General features: G+C 44.7%; 1 long non-coding RNA gene across 1 annotated transcript in view; it reads right to left on the bottom strand.

Moving 5' to 3' along the window:
- Window positions 1-9,092, bottom strand: part of LOC143809060 (uncharacterized) — a 50,932-nt gene extending 41,840 nt beyond the window's left edge. The window contains exon 1 of the long non-coding RNA XR_013222050.1: window positions 8,943-9,092. This is a non-coding gene — a long non-coding RNA (uncharacterized LOC143809060). The remainder of the gene's footprint in view (window positions 1-8,942) is intronic.
- Between the last annotated feature and the right edge of the window lie 10,765 nt (window positions 9,093-19,857).

The raw sequence follows: 19,857 nt of genomic DNA on the forward strand, positions 1-19,857 counted from the left end.
AGAATCCAAATTCACAACAGGACCCCTTCAGACCTTCTGACACTGTCGGTCTGCCCTCTCCTGTGTCTCCCTCTGGAACTGACTACTCTTTCCCTCCAAACCACAATATATAGGGGAGTCACCTAGGAATAGGATCAAAAGCTCCCCCTTGTGGCCTGGAGTGTGAACATGTTGTGTGCATTGTGATTACCGGATAAAGAGATATCCTTCATCGCTTCCAAGTGTAACATCACTCTCCCAGTGAGGAAAGCAATGTTACGGTGATGACCGGGACCCTGGGGCACCACAGGAGGAAGGCGGCTGGAAGATCCCTCGGCGGCGCCTCACGCGGTGCGAGATGTCTCTGATCCGGTCCCGCAGATGAGCGATGCACTTTCTCCTTGCGATGACGAATCCTCCGGGTTCTTCGGCACGCGATCTCCTGATCACGATGAGGCAGAGGTGATGGTCGGCAGCACAGAAGAAGAAGCAGAAAGTTAAGTGAGCAAGGCCACAGTAGGAGCACACTGTCCATCGGACACAGCCACAGGCACGGGCCGGTCCTCAGCAGGCACCACAAGGATGGGACTAAGCTGTGCCTCGGTGGTGGTGAGCGGAGCAAAGGTCCGTACTTTATCCTGATCAGGATGGAAGTCTCTCTGGGCTTAGGGTAGGATACGTCGGCAGTCTGGCTAGCTGAGGGTATAGGCACAGCTAGCGGGCGTGGGTCCGTGAAGAGGGAGTTAACCGTCTTACTACTCACAAGCTTGGTCCCCCCCAAATGTCCCATCTTCCCGCTCAAACTGCTATTTATGTCGGAGCCGCTCCCTTCAGTCAGGTGCCCTGAACTGCTCCAGTCCACAATGTCTTCCCCCTGAAACACTGGTGACAGCCCCGATGGTTCCGGCCCAGAAACGCAAGAAAGACCGTTAGCTTGGCTCTCCACCCTACAATACTATGTTATTTTAAGTAACTTTCCCATTCCAGATTTGTTTGAAGGGCAATTATCTTGTTCTTACCCCCATTTGGCTTAATTTTGCAGCCCCCTAGCCCTTATTATCACCATTTTACAGACATTTTCAAGCACCGAAGTTCAGGTTCCCATTGACTTCTATTGGGTTTGGGGTTAGGCTTGCGCTCAAGTTCGGTCCCGAACCAAACTTTTAACTGTAGCTTAGACAAACTTGCCAAACCCGAACATCCATGGGTCTTCTCATCGCAAGTGATGACCCTTATTTTTCATGACTTCTGCCCTTAACCCCAGCAGCTGAATATCAGCTTCTGACCAAATCCTGACAAGTTACCCAATCTTGCTTAATCAGTGTGTTACTATACCTAGGTGAGGTGGATCTTTAAAGCTGAAGGTCCAGGTGGGCACAGGGGTCACGGTCGTCGAAGCAGCAGACAACTGAAACATGGGAAATGGGTAGCAGTGTTATGGCAGACCACAGAGAGACAGGAGTCAAGAAACAGGTAGCAGAAGTCCTGGAGACCGCAGACAAGTGCAGAGGACCTGGAAGCCACAGGTGGATACGTAGCAGAGGTCCTGGAAGACCAGGAACAGGTAGCAGAAAAAACTCTAGAACAACTAGAAAGTCTTAATACCAGGTTTGTGTCTTGTGAGACCTTATATAAACCCAGGCAGATGATCATGTGGGATCACACAAGGCCACCAGCAAAGCCCGATATGGAGCACAAAAGAGTTTAGCGAACAGAGGAGAGGTGAGCAAAGATCAGATCCGAGACAGGCATGTAACACAGTGCTTGGAATTGATCCCAATTTATCTATTTTTGTTTCTCCACCCGCTTTTTGAGGATTGACCACAGGTTCTCAGTGGGATTGAGATCTGGGGAGTATCCTGGCAATGGATCAAAAATATAAATGTTTTGCTCAAGGAATCACTTTGTTGTCACTTTTGTCTCCGTCATGCTGAAAAAACATTGTTCACCATGGATTTCCTCCTGAATTGTTGGGAAAAATTGATCTTGGAGGAGAATTAGATCCTATTCTTTATTCATGGTCTTGTTCTTAGGAAAAATTATGAGTGAGCCCCTCCATGGATGAAAAGTAACCGCATACATTTATGGACTCAGGGTGCTTTACTGTTGACACAGGATATGCCAAATATCGGCGTTCTTGTGCAGTACATATCACCATTCACGAGGCCCTTGGCACAGGAAAGACAGCTGCTGGGTAATGTTGGCATAGGCTGAATGTGGGTGTGTAAAGGAAAAGTACAATCATTCTATTCCTATGGTGCTTTCCTGTACATGAGTGACTCTAATAATCCCTTGTGTAGGAAATCTGTCCTAGAACACACAAGTAGAATCATTAGCGCCGGGCGACACAATACAAGAATTATCCCAATGTTTATGATCCTGGAGAATTTCCAATGTCCATAATGAAGCTCCAAAAATAATTGAGGAAATAAAACAAGGAGAAGATCACCACCAACTAGAAACACAATGTGAGGTCCCATTCAGATCCAGAATTGTCTTCTTAACACCACTGCTCTCCATGTCCGACTGCAGCCAAACCCTTAGATTATCACTAGCCTCTAAAAGGAGAACACATATATTTATAGGTGCACTAGGTTACTACACCTAAATCTGGGGTCTCCCTTCCCCAACATTCATTAACGAATCATATTTTTTAAGTCACTAGAAGACTTATGTTACCGCGATTCTTGTGTCCTGAAAAAAAGTTTCTCATTAAAGGGATTTTCTACTTTTAGCAAAGTGAGTCCCAAACTTTTATTGTCATGTAAAATAATACAATCTTATAATACTGACCCTCCCCTGGTCCGGCGCTTTGTCTACACCACTGCTCCTGTCTGAGCAGTGGTAGCATCATGTTGATATCTATCTACTCAGCTGAGGTAGCGCTTAGATCAGTGAATGGCTGCAGCGGTGATGTGTGCTTAGATCAGTGAATGGCTGCAGCGGGGATGTGTGCTGAGATCAGTGAAAGGCTGCAGCGGGGATGTGTGCTGAGATCAGTGAATGGCTGCAGCGGTGATGTGTGCTTAGATCAGTGAATGGCTGCAGCGGGGATGTGTGCTGAGATCAGTGAAAGGCTGCAGCGGTGATGTGTGCTCAGATCAGTGAATGGCTGCAGCGGTGATGTATGCTGAGATCAGTGAATGGCTGCAGCGGTGATGTGTGCTGATATCAGGAAATGGCTGCAGTGGTGATGTGTGCTCAGATCAGTGAATGGCTGCAGCGGTGATGTGTGCTCAGATCAGTGAATGGCTGCAGCGGTGATGTGTGCTCAGATCAGTGAATGGCTGCAGCGGTGATGTGTGCTCAGATCAGTGAATGGCTGCAGCGGTGATGTGTGCTCAGATCAGTGAATGGCTGCAGCGGTGATGTGTGGCGTGAAAACTGCAGAAAAGGCGCTTAGGTCGGAGCCGTGGCAAAGAGCCATACTATCTGATTTTGTTGTTTTACATGGCGGGGAAAGTTCGGATCTCACTTTTCTTACAGTAGAAAACCCATATAAGGATGCATTGTGAACATTTTGCACTATTTGAATCGATTGTACTGTATTTTTTGTTTTTGGATCTGATTTTCACATGTTTTTTATTTATTTTTTTTCTGAAGCAGCAACGATGCTTATACTGAGGCAAGAGATGAATCCATTGGCCGTGAGAGCTCTCTTGGCCTTGGGATAGAGGGTTCGGTATATGTAAATGATGATTGACAGATCCTTAAGAAAAGAGCACATATCATCACTATTCTGAGTCCAGGTCCCTAACATGAGACTAGGACTGGAGAGGGACAATGTGACTGCGGAACCCTCCTAGAATATTGTGAATTTTTTTATAATTCTCCATTAGAGCCATGTCCTACTCTTATCAAATTCATAAATATCTTGGAGCATTGTATTCTTCCTGGTGCTCAGGTTAGAAGACCAGTTTTTGTCCTCCTGGATTGCGAAGGTGATAACAAGGCCGGATGTTGTCCAGAATATAAAGAAAAATGTAATGAATTCTTCACATTGCATCCAAATGTATACAGTGTCTGATTAGTCACGGCATTTCCATTATGTGTTCATATTCCCAAGCAGGGGATAAGTGAGGCCGTACTGGGCCACAGGCCTTTAAAGGGAGGGCGACATGACAGGGTTGAGTGGGCCTATAGGGAGTTGAACAGGAAAAAGTGATCGGTTTAGTAAGGGTTAAGGGATTTTGCATTGCAGAGCCGGGATAGGGCCGTGGGGGGAATAGGAGGGGAAAGAAGTGGAGTTATAGGGTGCAGGATAAGAATGATTCACCATCTTAGTGGGGCAACAATTTTAGGTGCCCCATCACAGAGAAAACAAGCAATTGGTAATGAAGAGGTTAAATAACTAATTTAAGGGTACTCGGGGTATGGGAAGGTTTTCAGGGATGAGATGGAAGGTACTTAATTATATTCCGTCGACAATGTGGAATGTTTTTGTCACGGCAGCGAGGCGTGGGGGGGGGGGGAGGTCCTCGAGGTTGGTGGTGCTATTAAATGGCGGCTCGGAGGGGGGGGGATCTCAAAGGTCCTGGACTCCCCCTTGGGTGGATTAAATGGAATGGAACGGAAGGGTCACACGGAGGAGATAACTGGGATCCATGGGTATTTTTGGCGGATATTGGCCGGGCGAGTCTCTTAGTGTCTCTGAGCTGGAGCGTAGTGGCTAGTGTCAAGACTCGACCTGGGGCCCAAGTTTCTGGACATTGACCTGAGTTTGTTAACAGTTTGGGGCTTCGAGGACCGCCCTCCCCGTGGATAATGTTAAACTAAATAAACTGTCATGTTAAATGTTAATAAAGGCTGCTGTGGCCAATTTATCCAAATGAAAGTTTGATGAGTCATTATTTGTGGGTTTGGGTATTTTGGATTGGTAGGTGAATTGGGGTTGGATAAGTTAGATAAGGGGTGAAACTCACAGGAATCACGAACACCCGATTGTCATGGGAGATATGGGGCTAGCGAATATATGGGACTTTGCAGGACCCTGGACCAGGCAGCACAGCAGTAGAACATAGCTGCCGGTCCAGAACCGTGCAAACCTACTTCTGGTGGCCGGCATCCCACTGATTAATGGGCCCAGCGCTCCAACATGTCTACTAATCAGAAGAGGCACTGGGGATGCTGGCTCTGTAGGAGGAGGTTCACAAGGCTCTGGTCTGGTGGCCAAGTACTGCCAACATGTCAGCTCAACCAGCGTCCGAACAATCTTTTTTGCTCAAGTCTAATGAATACCATTGAGCTGCATGATGATGGCTCCTTACAGACAAAGCCATTCTCATGTGTCCGATATACTGGGGGTTGCGCTACGTCCTATAAAAGCTTTGCATTAAAAAAAAAAAAACATTGAATATGGCTCCAAACCCAAATACCAGGTCCACTCCGACAATATGGACTTGATGGTCAAATATTAGCTGCAATGTAAACTGCTATATTAGATCCAACTCCTGTAGCAAACTTGATATATAAACTGTAGGCTTATAGCTATACGCTGCTCAGATCAGACACTGGCAGTAGATATCTACATGTGCTTCTCACAAAATTAGAATATCATCAAAAAGTTAATTTATGTCAGTTCTTCAATGCAAAAAGTTAAACTCATACATTATATAGAGTCATTACAGACAAAGTGATCTATTTCAAGTGTTTATTTCTGTTAATGTTGATGATGGCATAATAGTAAAATAGTAAAACCAAACTCTAGCTGTACGTAACATTAAATGAGAAGGATAATCAAGAAAGTTGTAATACTATAATGACAATCCAAAGGGGTATACATTAGTATCAGGGCATAGCCTCTGAAAAATGTATGCTGTCATAGGGTAAATCTAATTACCAGTTTCAGGTTTATATTTATATAGAGACATACCCTAGGTCAGCCTCTACTGTTAGGAGGCTAGGAGCAAGGAGCCTCAAATGTTGTATGCTTGGCTGGTACAGTACTTAAAGTGCAGTGCAACTCAACCAGAAAAAAGGGTAGGTACAGACACAACTGTCCGTGCTAGCAACTTACAGTGATAAAGAAAGGTCTGTCCTGCGTCCCTCGGCCCCGACGCGCGTTTCATCCACCCTTCCTCAGAGGGCATGTCAGGGAGGAGGGATACCGGACCTAAAGAGATGATGTGCCGGAAGTATGATAGGGCACACTATGTCATCTTATCGCCCTCTGAAAATGACTCGTCACCTCCAGTGGTTGGCCCACAAGCTTGCAGTGCAGCCTTGGTGATGGCCGCTGTGCGTTCCAGAAGAACCAGAGTGCCGGAGGTAAATCACGTCCGAGGGCAGCACTGTTTTTAATTATTGTTGATGTGTTTCAGTTGTTTACTATGGTATAATGAAGGATATTTTTTGATGGATATTCGTTTGTGTTCACATCTGGCTACTCTGCGTCTTTGATACTGGGGGCAGCATAGTGGCACAGCCGGATTTAAAAATGTGTGCACAGATTCTAATAATTTAATGGACGAATGTCGTTAAACATCTGTAAATTGCAATTTCAAAACAATCAACAAGTTTTCCCGCACTTTGCATGTTTGCTGGTTACAATGTTTACTTGTTATAACAATATGTGTAACAACAGAGGAAAGTATGACGACACTGATACGAGCCTGGCATTCCTATGCGAGAAGTATAATCCTTTCTGATTCTGGTTACCTTGGAGATTTATGTATGTAAACACCGCTCTCGCTGAGCAAGAAATGCAAGCGAAGCAAATGCTGCTGACATCACAGGAGAAAGAAGCTGATTACAAGTTGATCAGCACTAAAAATACTGTGGCTTCATACATATATAATGCCCAGTGAGTTACAGTGACTATCTAAAGTCTACATACCCCTGTCCGTTAAAATGCCAGATTTATGCCATGTAAAAAAAAATCATAACAAGAACAATCATTTCAGAACTTTTTGTACCTTTAATATCTCCCATAATCTGTACAGATCCATTGAGAAACAAACTGAAAATATTTTGAGGGAGAAAATACAAATAACAAAACTAAATGAATGTGAGTGCATAAGTGTGAACACCCTCTTATAATTAGGGATGTGGTTGTGTTCAGTGTTAGCCAATCACATTAACACTCATGTTACATAGTAGTCAGTATAAAGCTGAGGTCATTTACAGGGATTCTGATTAGCCGCATATAAAGATTAGCTGTTCTGGGAGCATTTTCCTGACATTTTATTAGTTGCATTTTCCAGCAAAAGCCAAGGTTCGTAAACAGCTGACAACACAGCAAAGGGATAGAATTGTTAAAAAGTTATCAGTCAGAAGTGTACAAAAATTTCCAAAGCATTGTATCTACCATGGAACACTGTGGGAACGTCAACAAGAAGCGACTTAAATTTGGAACAATAGTGACATTTGTAAGATCTGAACGTCCCTCAAAAATTTATGTAAAAGCAAGAAGAAAATTGGTCCAGGAGGCTGCCAAGAGGCCTACACCAACATTATAGGAGCTACTGGTTTTGCACTGCATGTGACAACAATCTGCAAATTTAACATATAGCTGGCCTGTGGGGTAGGGTGGCAAGATGGAAACCATCATGAAGTCTGCCAAAATCATGTGAGAAAATGTGTTATTATCTGATGAGACTAAGGTTGCACCTTTTGGTTATAATCCCAAAAGGTTTCTTTGGCACAGAGACAACATTGAACATAACCAAAAGAACACCATACCCACAGTGAAGCATGGAGAACATTGCACATCACCAAAAGAACACCATTACCACAGTGAAGCATGGAGGAAGCAGCATTATGCTTTTGGGCTGTTTTTCAGCAGCTGGGACTGGAGTTTTAGTAAGGGTGGAAGGAATTATGAACAGTTCCAAATATCAGTTAATTTTGCATCAAATCCTTCAGGCCTCTGCTAAAAAGTTATAGATGAAAAGGAATTTTACATTTTAGCAAAATAACAACCCTAAACAACCTCCAAACAAAAAAATGGCTTTGTCAGAAGAAAATGAAAGTTTTTGAAAATCCCAGCCAGAGCCCAGACCTGAATCTTATAGAAAATCTGTGGGTTGACCTGAAGAGAGCGCTACATGCGCTAGACAATTGCCTAGAATGCCATCCCATAAAATCAGCTCTGCAATGTTGCAGCTTGAAGCTACATTTTTAACAATTCCACCAACTATCACAGGCCTTTCACAATATTAATCTTTTTATATGGGCCAAATGTTTTTTGGGCCCCCCCTAGTCTCCAGGGTTGAGCGCGACTGCAATTTGTGCACCCACTATAGTGACAACCCCGGCCGCTCTAAGTGGGCTAGAAAGAAGACGGAACATAAGACTGCAGGGCCAGACTATACGCCGAATGTAACCATGTAAAAATATAGGTCTGAATAGGATCGGAAAACAGTGTAGTAAACATGGGGAAATCTGGAAGAAGTCATGTACTTGTATGAACTTCCTTGGGGATTTTTTAAGGCGGCTACAACGTAGAGCACCACTTGGAAGGTTCATTTAGAAACTCCAATGTTTTACACACTTGTTCATCTGTGAACTGTGTAATTTATTTTTTGTTTCTTTCAGCTTCCGTGACTTAATTTTAGCTCTATAAATCCTCCGCAGACTTTTGCTTTATCCTGGGGGCAAAAAAACAAGACAGTCTACCCGGGATGATGTTACATCACACAAGGAAGTTAACAAGGAAAAACAGAGCATTTAGAAGAAGATACAAAGCAGTATGTACACAATGTAAAAAACCCTTATGGTTTTCAAGGAATTTAATGTACCATAAACCGGACTGTCTTAACTGTTTAAGACCAAGCGAAGGTCTCAAGTACTTACCGTAAGGGGTTAAAATTGCAAATTGCTTGCAAAAAAAAAACAACTTTGCAATTTAGTTTTATTATTAAAAATTCTCGTTATCCTATAGATTACAGCTTGTTGGTAGTATGCTGCATGCCTGTCCCCAATCACCTTTGCAAAACACAAAAAAGACCTTTTCTTATACTCACAGGCAGGTCAGGTCCGATGGGCGTCGATGGCCTTCATCCTGCGACTCCTCTCTCTTCTTACGATCGCCGTCCTCCTCACCTGCTTCATGTGGATGTCTCATCCTAGGTCATCTACACAGCGTCCCCACCGCGCTCCTGTGCAGGCGTACTTCTCTCTGCCCCACAAAGTGCTGTAGTGCGCACTCTGTACGGTAACATCACTGCGTATTATCTCTGTCTATGACTATAACTGTGTTTATTGATTATGTACTGTGACATCAATGTGTATTATCTCTGTACTGTGACATCACTGTGTATTATCTCTGTACTGTGACATCACTGTGTATTATCTCTATACTGTGACATCACTGTGTGTATTATCCCTGTATAGTGACATCACTGCGTATTACCTCTGTCTATGACTATAACTGTGTTTATTGATTATGTACTGTGACATCAATGTGTATTATCTCTGTACTGTGACATCACTGTGTATTATCTCTGTACTGTGACATCACTGTGTATTATCTCTATACTGTGACATCACTGTGTGTATTATCCCTGTATAGTGACATCACTGCGTATTACCTCTGTCTATGACTATAACTGTGTTTATTGATTACTAGATTGTGGCCCGATTCTAACGCATCGGGTATTCTAGAATATGCATGTCCCCGTAGTATATGGACAATGATGATTCCAGAATTCGCGGCAGACTGTGCCAGTCGCTGATTGGTCGAGGCAACCTTTATGACATTTTCATCGCCATGGCAACCATTATGGCATCTACGTCGATACTGTGCCCGTCGCTGATTGGTCGAGGCCTAGCGGCCTCGACCAATCAGAGACGCGGGATTTCCATTATGACATCATCGTCGCCATGCTGTGCCCGTCGCTGATTGGTCGAGGCAAAGACAGACTGACAGACAGACAGACGGAAAATCCCTTAGACAATTATATATATAGATGTACTGTGACATCAATGTATATTATCTCTGTACTGTGACATCGCTGAGTATTATCTCTGTACTGTGACATCACTGTGTATTATCTCTGTACTGTGACATCACTGTGTGTATTATCGCTGTACTGTGACATCACTGTGTGTATCATCCCTGTACTGTGACATCACTGTGTGTATTATCCCTGTACTGTGACATCACTGTGTGTATTATCCCTGTACTGTGACATCACTGTGTATATTATCCCTGTACTGTGACATCACTGTGTGTATTATCCCTGTACTGTGACATCACTGTGTGTATTATCTCTGTACTGTGACATCACTTTGCTTATTGTCTCTGTATAATGGCATTATTGTAGTTATTATCTCATATTGCGACATTGCTGTGCATGCTTAATGCTTAGTAACAGACACCTTACGAAAACGCAGTAGCGTACTAAGATTTCACAATCACTTATTACAATTATTCACATTTTTTTCTTTTTATGAAAACTTAAAATTCCTGACTTTCACAAGTCGTTTCCCGACTCACAGAGCTCGTAAATGAAAAAGGAAACACAACAAATATATGGAAAGATTAATCAGCAATTTACACCGCTTTATTGCACATTAGTGATAAAAAATACCAGAGGAAAAACACTTAGCAGATAACAAGAATACTTGGCCCATATATAACCTAGGAATCCTGACTACTGGACTGGGCATAAGCCTAATTATTAAGTTATCAGGCACAGCAGCTCTCACTAGGTCCAGCAACTAAAGGGGCAGCAATACACAGAGGATAGGTGCAATCAGTGAAGAAAAGGGTGTGGGGAATACAATGTGACTCCATTCAGTTTCCTAAAGAGACCTGACCTGTGTTAGCTATTCTTTAGCATTGCTTTTTCGATTCACATCATGTGTGCCTTACTCCTGCATTTGATATCATCGTGTGCTGTGATTTCAAAGAAGCGCATGGCGACTTTTGTATGCGTTTTTCTTGTGCTACAATATCATGCTGTATTATCTCTACATTATGGCATCACTGTGTATATTATCTCTGAGCTATGACATCACTGTGTATATTATCTCTGAGCTATGACATCACTGTGTATATTATCTCTGTACTATGACATCACTGTGTGCTATGACATCACTGTATATATTATCTCTGTGCTATGACATCACTGTGTATATTATCCCTCGTGGTAGATCGGCTCACTCGGCTGCACACGGAGGTACACAAAGGACACGTAGGAAATGTGGTGCAGAATTTTCTGCACTAAATCTGCATCTGCAGATTTGATGCAGTTTCTGTGCAGTTTCTATGCAGTTTCTGTGCAGTTTCTGTGCAGTTTCTATGCAGATTCTATGCAGTTTCTGTGCAGTTTCTATGCAGTTTCTGTGCAGTTTCTATGCAGTTTCTGTGCAGTTTCTGTGCAGTAGAATGTAAATCAATGTGAAAAAAAAAGCTGTGCACATGGTGCAGAAAAATCTGCAGCAGAAACGCTGCAGAACTGCACAAAAGAAGCGACGTGCACTTCTTTGAAATCTGCAGCGTTTCTGCGCAGATTTTTCTGCACCATGTGCACAGCTTTTTTTTTTCCCCATTGATTTACATTGTACTGTAAATCACAGTGCAGTTCTGCACCAATTCTGCACTAAATCTGCATCATGTGCACATACCAGTCTCTCACTGGTTTATCAGGAGGGCTGCATAGCAGATTTTTTGCGGTTTTTTTGCGGTTTTTCGCTATAAAAACGCTATAAAACCGCGAAAAAAACGCTAACATTAAGCATCCTATGTGACAGAATGCAATCCGCATTTTTTGTGCACATGCTGCATTTTTTTCCTGAGCGGAATCGCAATCCAGAAAAAAACGCAGCATGTTCATTAAAATTGCGGAATCGCGGCGATTCTGCACACATAGGAATGCATTGATCTGCTTACTTCCCGCACGGGGCTGTGCACACCATGCGGGAAGTAAGCAGATCAAGTGCGGTTGGTACCCAGGGTGGAGGAGAGGAGACTCTCCTCCACGGACTGGGAACCATATAAGTGGTAAAAAAAAAAGAATTAAAATAAAAAATAACGATATACTCATCCTCTGGCGGCCCGACCTTCTCAGCGTCTTCCGAGGTGTGTGTGAAGGACCTGCGATGACGTCGCGGTCACGTGACCGCTACGTCAATGGAAGGTCCTGAACACACAGCATTAGGAACTGACGCCGCTGAGGTGAGTATAACCTTTTTTTTATTTTTTTTTATTATTTTTAACATTCTATCTTTTACTATTGATGCTGCATAGGCTGCATCTATAGTAAAAAGTTGGTCACACTTGTCAAACACTATGTTTGACAAGTGTGACCAACCTGTCAAACAGTTTTCCAAGCGATGCTACAAATCGCTTGGAAAACGCTAGCATTCTGCAAGCTAATTATGCTTGCAAAACGCTAGTTTTCTGCGGGTATATGCATGCAAATTCTGCATGCGATATACCCGCGGCAGGAGGCGCAGAATTGCCGCGGAAATTTCCGCGGCAATTCTGCTACGTGTGAACTCAGCCTTAGGAAAAATAAGGCTAAGTTCACACGTTGCAGAATTGCCGCGGAAATGTCCGCGGCAATTCTGCGCCTCCTGCCGCGGGTATATCGCATGCAGAATTTGCATGCATATACAGTGCCTACAAGTAGTATTCAACCCCCTGCAGATTTAGCAGGTTTAGGCTATGTTCACACGGTGCGGTTTTTGCTGCGGATCCGCAGCGGAATTGCACTGCGGATCCGCAGCAGTTTTCCATGTAGGTTACAGTACAATGTAACCCAATGGAAAAAAGGACCCGCTGTGCCGACGATCCTTTTTTCCACAGGCAAATCCGCAGCGGTTTTGCCTGCAGAAAAAAGAAGTAGCATGTCACTTCTTTCTGCAGATTCCGCTGCGGGTTTCCAGCAGCACCAATAGGAAACTGCATTTGGAAACCCGCAGTGGAATCCGCAGAAGAAAAAGGATCAAAAACCGCAGCTAAAATCAGCGCTGAATTTAGCTGCGGTTTTTCAAAACAGGACCTGAAAAAAAAAGGATGAAAAAAAGGATCGTGTGAACGTAGCCTTACACATTTGGAATTAACTTGGCATTGTGACATTTGGACTGTAGATCAGCCTGGAAGTGTGAAATGCACTGCAGCAAAAAAGAATGTTATTTCTTTGATTATTTTTTTTTAAATTGTGAAAAGTTGTTTCAGAGGGTCATTTATTATTCAACCCCTCAACCCACCAGAATTCTGTTTGGTTCCCCTAAAGTATTAAGAAGTAGTTCAGGCACAAAGAACAATGAGCTTCACATGTTTGGATTAATTATCTCTTTTTCCAGCCTTTTCTGACTATTTAAGACCCTCCCCAAACTTGTGAACAGCACTCATACATGGTCAACATGGGAAAGACAAAGGAGCATTCCAAGGCCATCAGAGACAAGATCGTGGAGGGTCACAAGGCTGGCAAGGGGTACAAAACCCTTTCCAAGGAGTTGGGCCTACCTGTCTCCACTGTTGGGAGCATCATCCGGAAGTGGAAGGCTTATGGAACTACTGTTAGCCTTCCACGGCCTGGACAGCCTTTGAAAGTTTCCTCCCGTGCCGAGGCCAGGCTTGTCCGAAGAGTCAAGGCTAACCCAAGGACAACAAGGAAGGAGCTCCGGGAAGATCTCATGGCAGTGGGGACATTGGTTTCAGTCAATACCATAAGTAACGTACTCCACCGCAATGGTCTCCGTTCCAGACGAGCCCGTAAGGTACCGTTACTTTCAAAGCGTCATGTGTCATGATTCTCAATGGCGAGAGAACATAGCCCAGCATATATGAGAACTAGCTCTTGGAAGATGGAAACTATACTGACCATGAACTAAACCTGCCGCACAACTAGAAGTGGCCGGGTAGCATGCCTACGTTTTTTTATCCCTAGATGCCCAGCGCCAGCCGGAGAACTACCTAATCCTAGCAGAGGAAAAGACAGTCCTGGCTCACCTCTAGAGAAATTTTCCCAAAAGGCAGACAGAGGCCCCCACATATATTGGCGGTGATTTTAGATGAAATGACAAACGTAGTATGAAAATAGGTTTAGCAAAAATCGAGGTCCGCTTACTAGATAGCAAGAAGACAGAAAGGGCACTTTCATGGTCAGCAGAAAACCCTATCAAAACACCATCCAGAAATTACTTTAAGACTCTAGCATTAACTCATAACACCAGAGTGGCAATTTCCGCTCACAAGAGCTTTCCAGACACAGTAACGAAACAGCAGCTGTGAACAGGAACAAAATGCAAAAACACACAAGGACAAAAGTCCAACTTAGCTGGGAGTTGTCTAGTAGCAGGAACATGCACAGAAAGGCTTCTGATTACATTGTTGACCGGCATGAAACTGACAGAGGAGCAAGGTTATATAGCGACTCCCACATCCAGATAGGAGCAGGTGAACAGAGGGGATGATGCACACAAGTACAATTCCACAAGTGGCCACCGGGGGAGCCCAGAATCCAATTTCACAACAGTACCCCCCCCTCAAGGAGGGGGCACCGAACCCTCACCAGAACCACCAGGGCGATCAGGATGAGCCCTATGAAAGGCACGGACAAGATCGGAGGCATGAACATCAGAGGCAGTGACCCAAGAATTATCCTCCTGACCGTATCCCTTCCATTTGACCAGATACTGGAGTTTCCGTCTGGAAACACGAGAGTCCAAGATCTTTTCCACAACGTACTCCAACTCACCCTCAACCAACACCGGAGCAGGAGGCTCAACGGAAGGCACAGCCGGTACCTCATACCTGCGCAACAATGACCGATGAAAAACATTATGAATCGAAAAGGATGCAGGGAGGTCCAAACGGAAGGACACAGGGTTAAGAATCTCCAATATCTTGTACGGGCCGATGAACCGAGGCTTAAACTTAGGAGAAGAAACCCTCATAGGGACAAAACGAGAAGACAACCACACCAAGTCCCCAACACAAAGCCGAGGACCAACACGACGACGGCGGTTGGCAAAAAGCTGAGTCTTCTCCTGGGACAACTTCAAATTGTCCACCACCTGCCCCCAAATCTGATGCAACCTCTCCACCACAGCATCCACTCCAGGACAATCCGAAGATTCCACTTGACCGGAGGAAAATCGAGGATGAAACCCCGAATTACAGAAAAACGGGGACACCAAGGTGGCAGAGCTGGCCCGATTATTGAGGGCGAACTCCGCCAAAGGCAAAAAAGCAACCCAATCATCCTGATCCGCAGACACAAAACACCTCAAATATGTCTCCAAGGTCTGATTAGTCCGCTCGGTCTGGCCATTAGTCTGAGGATGGAAAGCAGACGAAAAAGACAAATCTATGCCCATCCTAGCACAGAATGCCCGCCAAAATCTAGACACGAATTGGGTCCCTCTGTCAGAAACGATATTCTCCGGAATACCATGCAAACGAACAACATTTTGAAAAAACAGAGGAACCAACTCGGAAGAAGAAGGCAACTTAGGCAAGGGAACCAGATGGACCATCTTAGAGAAACGGTCACACACCACCCAGATGACAGACATCTTATGAGAAACAGGCAGATCCGAAATAAAATCCATCGAGATGTGCATCCAAGGCCTCTTCGGGATAGGCAAGGGTAACAACAATCCACTAGCCCGAGAACAACAAGGCTTGGCCCGAGCACAAACGTCACAAGACTGCACAAAGCCTCGCACATTTCGTGACAGGGAAGGCCACCAGAAGGACCTTGCCACCAAATCCCTGGTACCAAAGATTCCAGGATGACCTGCCAACGCAGAAGAATGAACCTCAGAGATGACTCTACTGGTCCAATCATCAGGAACAAACAGTCTACCAGGTGGGCAACGATCAGGTCTATCCGCCTGAAACTCCTGCAAGGCCCGCCGCAGGTCTGGAGAAACGGCAGACAATATCACTCCATCTTTAAGGATACCTGTGGGCTCAGAATTACCAGGGGAGTCAGGCTCAAAACTCCTAGAAAGGGCATCCGCCTTAACATTCTTAGAACCCGGTAGGTAAGACACCACAAAATTAAACCGAGAGAAAAACAACGACCAGCGCGCCTGTCTAGGATTCAGGCGCCTGGCAGACTCAAGGTAAATTAAATTTTTGTGGTCAGTCAATACCACCACCTGATGTCTGGCCCCCTCAAGCCAGTGACGCCACTCCTCAAAAGCCCACTTCATGGCCAAAAGCTCCCGATTCCCAATATCATAATTCCGCTCGGCGGGCGAAAATTTACGGGAAAAAAAAGCACAAGGTCTCATCACGGAGCAGTCGGAACTTCTCTGCGACAACACCGCCCCAGCTCCGATTTCAGAAGCGTCGACCTCAACCTGAAAAGGAAGAGCAACATCAGGCTGACGCAACACTGGGGCGGAAGAAAAGCGGCGCTTGAGCTCCCGAAAGGCCTCCACAGCATCAGGGGACCAATCAGCAACATCAGCACCCTTCTTAGTCAAATCAGTCAATGGTTTTACAACATCAGAAAAACCAGCAATAAATCGACGATAAAAGTTAGCAAAGCCCAAAAATTTCTGAAGACTCTTAAGAGAAGAGGGTTGCGTCCAATCACCAATAGCCTGAACCTTGACAGGATCCATCTCGATGGAAGAGGGGGAAAAAATGTATCCCAAGAAGGAAATCTTTTGAACCCCAAAAACACACTTAGAACCCTTCACACACAAGGAATTAGACCGCAAAACCTGAAAAACCCTCCTGACCTGCTGGACATGAGAGTCCCAGTCATCCGAAAAAATCAGAATATCATCCAGATACACAATCATAAATTTGTCCAAATAATCGCGGAAAATGTCATGCATAAAGGACTGGAAGACTGAAGGGGCATTTGAAAGACCAAAAGGCATCACCAAATACTCAAAATGGCCCTCGGGCGCATTAAATGCGGTTTTCCACTCATCCCCCTGCTTGATTCGCACCAAATTATACGCCCCACGGAGATCAATCTTAGAGAACCACTTGGCCCCCTTTATACGAGCAAACAAATCAGTAAGCAGTGGTAACGGATATTGATATTTAACCGTGATTTTATTCAAAAGTCGATAATCAATACACGGCCTCAAAGAGCCGTCTTTCTTAGACACAAAGAAAAAACCGGCTCCTAAGGGAGATGACGAAGGACGAATATGTCCCTTTTCCAAGGACTCCTTTATATATTCTCGCATAGCCGCGTGTTCAGGCACAGACAGATTAAATAAACGACCCTTAGGGTATTTACTACCCGGGATCAAGTCTATGGCACAATCGCACTCCCGGTGCGGAGGTAGTGAACCAACCTTGGGTTCTTCAAAAACGTCACGAAAGTCAGACAAGAATTCAGGAATCTCAGAGGGAATAGATGATGAAATGGAAACCAAAGGTATGTCCCCATGAGTTCCTTTACATCCCCAGCTTAACACAGACATAGCTCTCCAGTCGAGGACTGGGTTATGAGATTGCAGCCATGGCAATCCCAGCACCAAAACATCATGTAGATTATACAGCACCAGAAAGCGAATAACCTCCTGGTGATCCGGATTAACACGCATAGTCACTTGTGTCCAGTATTGTGGTTTATTACTAGCCAATGGGGTGGAGTCAATCCCTTTCAGAGGTATCGGAGCCTCCAATGGCTCCGAGTCCAAATCATACCCACAGCGTTTGGCAAAGGACCAATCCATAAGACTCAAAGCAGCGCCAGAGTCGACATAGGCGTCCGCGGTAATAGATGACAAAGAACAAATCAGGGTCACAGATAGAATAAACTTAGACTGTAAAGTGCTAATTGAAACAGACTTGTCAGGCTTCTTAGTACGCTTAAAGCATGCTGATATAACATGAGTTGAATCACCACAATAGAAGCACAACCCATTTTTTCGTCTAAAATTCTGCCGCTCGCTTCTGGACAGAATTCTATCACATTGCATATTTTCTGGCGTTTTCTCAGTAGACACCGCCAAATGGTGCACAGGTTTGCGCTCCCGCAGACGCCTATCGATCTGAATAGCCATCGTCATGGACTCATTCAGACTCGCAGGCACAGGGAACCCCACCATAACATCCTTAATGGCATCAGAGAGACCTTCTCTGAAAATCGCCGCCAGGGCGCACTCATTCCACTGAGTAAGCACAGACCATTTGCGGAATTTTTGGCAGTATATTTCAGCTTCATCTTGCCCCTGAGACAAGGACATCAAGGCCTTTTCCGCCTGAAGCTCTAAATGAGGTTCCTCATAAAGCAACCCCAAGGCCAGAAAAAACGCATCCACATTGAGCAACGCAGGATCCCCTGGTGCCAATGCAAAAGCCCAGTCTTGAGGGTCGCCCCGGAGCAAGGAAATTACAATCCTGACCTGCTGTGCAGGGTCTCCGGCAGAGCGAGACTTCAGGGACAAAAACAATTTGCAATTATTTTTAAAATTTTGAAAGTGAGATCTATTCCCCGAGAAGAATTCAGGCAAAGGAATTCTAGGCTCAGACATAGGTGCATGAACAACAAAATCTTGCAAATTTTGTACCTTTGTGGCGAGATTATTCAAACCTGTAGCTACACTCTGAAGATCCATTTGAAACAGGTGAACACAGAGCCATTCAAGGATAAGAAGGAGAGAAAGAGAGGAAGGCTGCAGTATAGGCAGACTAGCAAGTGATTCAATTAAGAGCACACTCAGAACTAGAGGAAAAAAAAAAAAAAAAAAAAAATTGTAGCAGACTTCTTTTTTCTCTCCTTTCTCAGCCAGTAATTTAACCCTTTTTTTTTTTGGCCGGTCAAACTGTCATGATTCTCAATGGCGAGAGAACATAGCCCAGCATATATGAGAACTAGCTCTTGGAAGATGGAAACTATACTGACCATGAACTAAACCTGCCGCACAACTAGAAGTGGCCGGGTAGCATGCCTACGTTTTTTTATCCCTTTTATGCCCAGCGCCAGCCGGAGAACTACCTAATCCTAGCAGAGGAAAAGACAGTCCTGGCTCACCTCTAGAGAAATTTTCCCAAAAGGCAGACAGAGGCCCCCACATATATTGGCGGTGATTTTAGATGAAATGACAAACGTAGTATGAAAATAGGTTTAGCAAAAATCGAGGTCCGCTTACTAGATAGCAAGAAGACAGAAAGGGCACTTTCATGGTCAGCAGAAAACCCTATCAAAACACCATCCAGAAATTACTTTAAGACTCTAGCATTAACTCATAACACCAGAGTGGCAATTTCCGCTCACAAGAGCTTTCCAGACACAGTAACGAAACAGCAGCTGTGAACAGGAACAAAATGCAAAAACACACAAGGACAAAAGTCCAACTTAGCTGGGAGTTGTCTAGTAGCAGGAACATGCACAGAAAGGCTTCTGATTACATTGTTGACCGGCATGAAACTGACAGAGGAGCAAGGTTATATAGCGACTCCCACATCCAGATAGGAGCAGGTGAACAGAGGGGATGATGCACACAAGTACAATTCCACAAGTGGCCACCGGGGGAGCCCAGAATCCAATTTCACAACAGTCATGTCAAGGCTCGTCTACAGTTTGCTCATGATCACTTGGAGGACTCTGAGACTGACTGGTTCAAGGTTCTCTGGTCTGATGAGACCAAGATCGAGATCTTTGGTGCCAACCACACACGTGACGTTTGGAGACTGGATGGCACTGCATACGACCCCAAGAATACCATCCCTACAGTCAAGCATGGTGGCGGCAGCATCATGCTGTGGGGCTGTTTCTCAGCCAAGGGGCCTGGCCATCTGGTCCGCATCCATGGGAAGATGGATAGCACGGCCTACCTGGAGATTTTGGCCAAGAACCTTCGCTCCTCCATCAAGGATCTTAAGATGGGTCGTCATTTCATCTTCCAACAAGACAACGACCCAAAGCACACAGCCAAGAAAACCAAGGCCTGGTTCAAGAGGCAAAAAATCAAGGTGTTGCAGTGGCCTAGTCAGTCTCC

Source organism: Ranitomeya variabilis, chromosome 2 (assembly GCF_051348905.1).
Source record: "Ranitomeya variabilis isolate aRanVar5 chromosome 2, aRanVar5.hap1, whole genome shotgun sequence".
In the NCBI taxonomy this organism is placed as follows: domain Eukaryota; kingdom Metazoa; phylum Chordata; class Amphibia; order Anura; family Dendrobatidae; genus Ranitomeya; species Ranitomeya variabilis.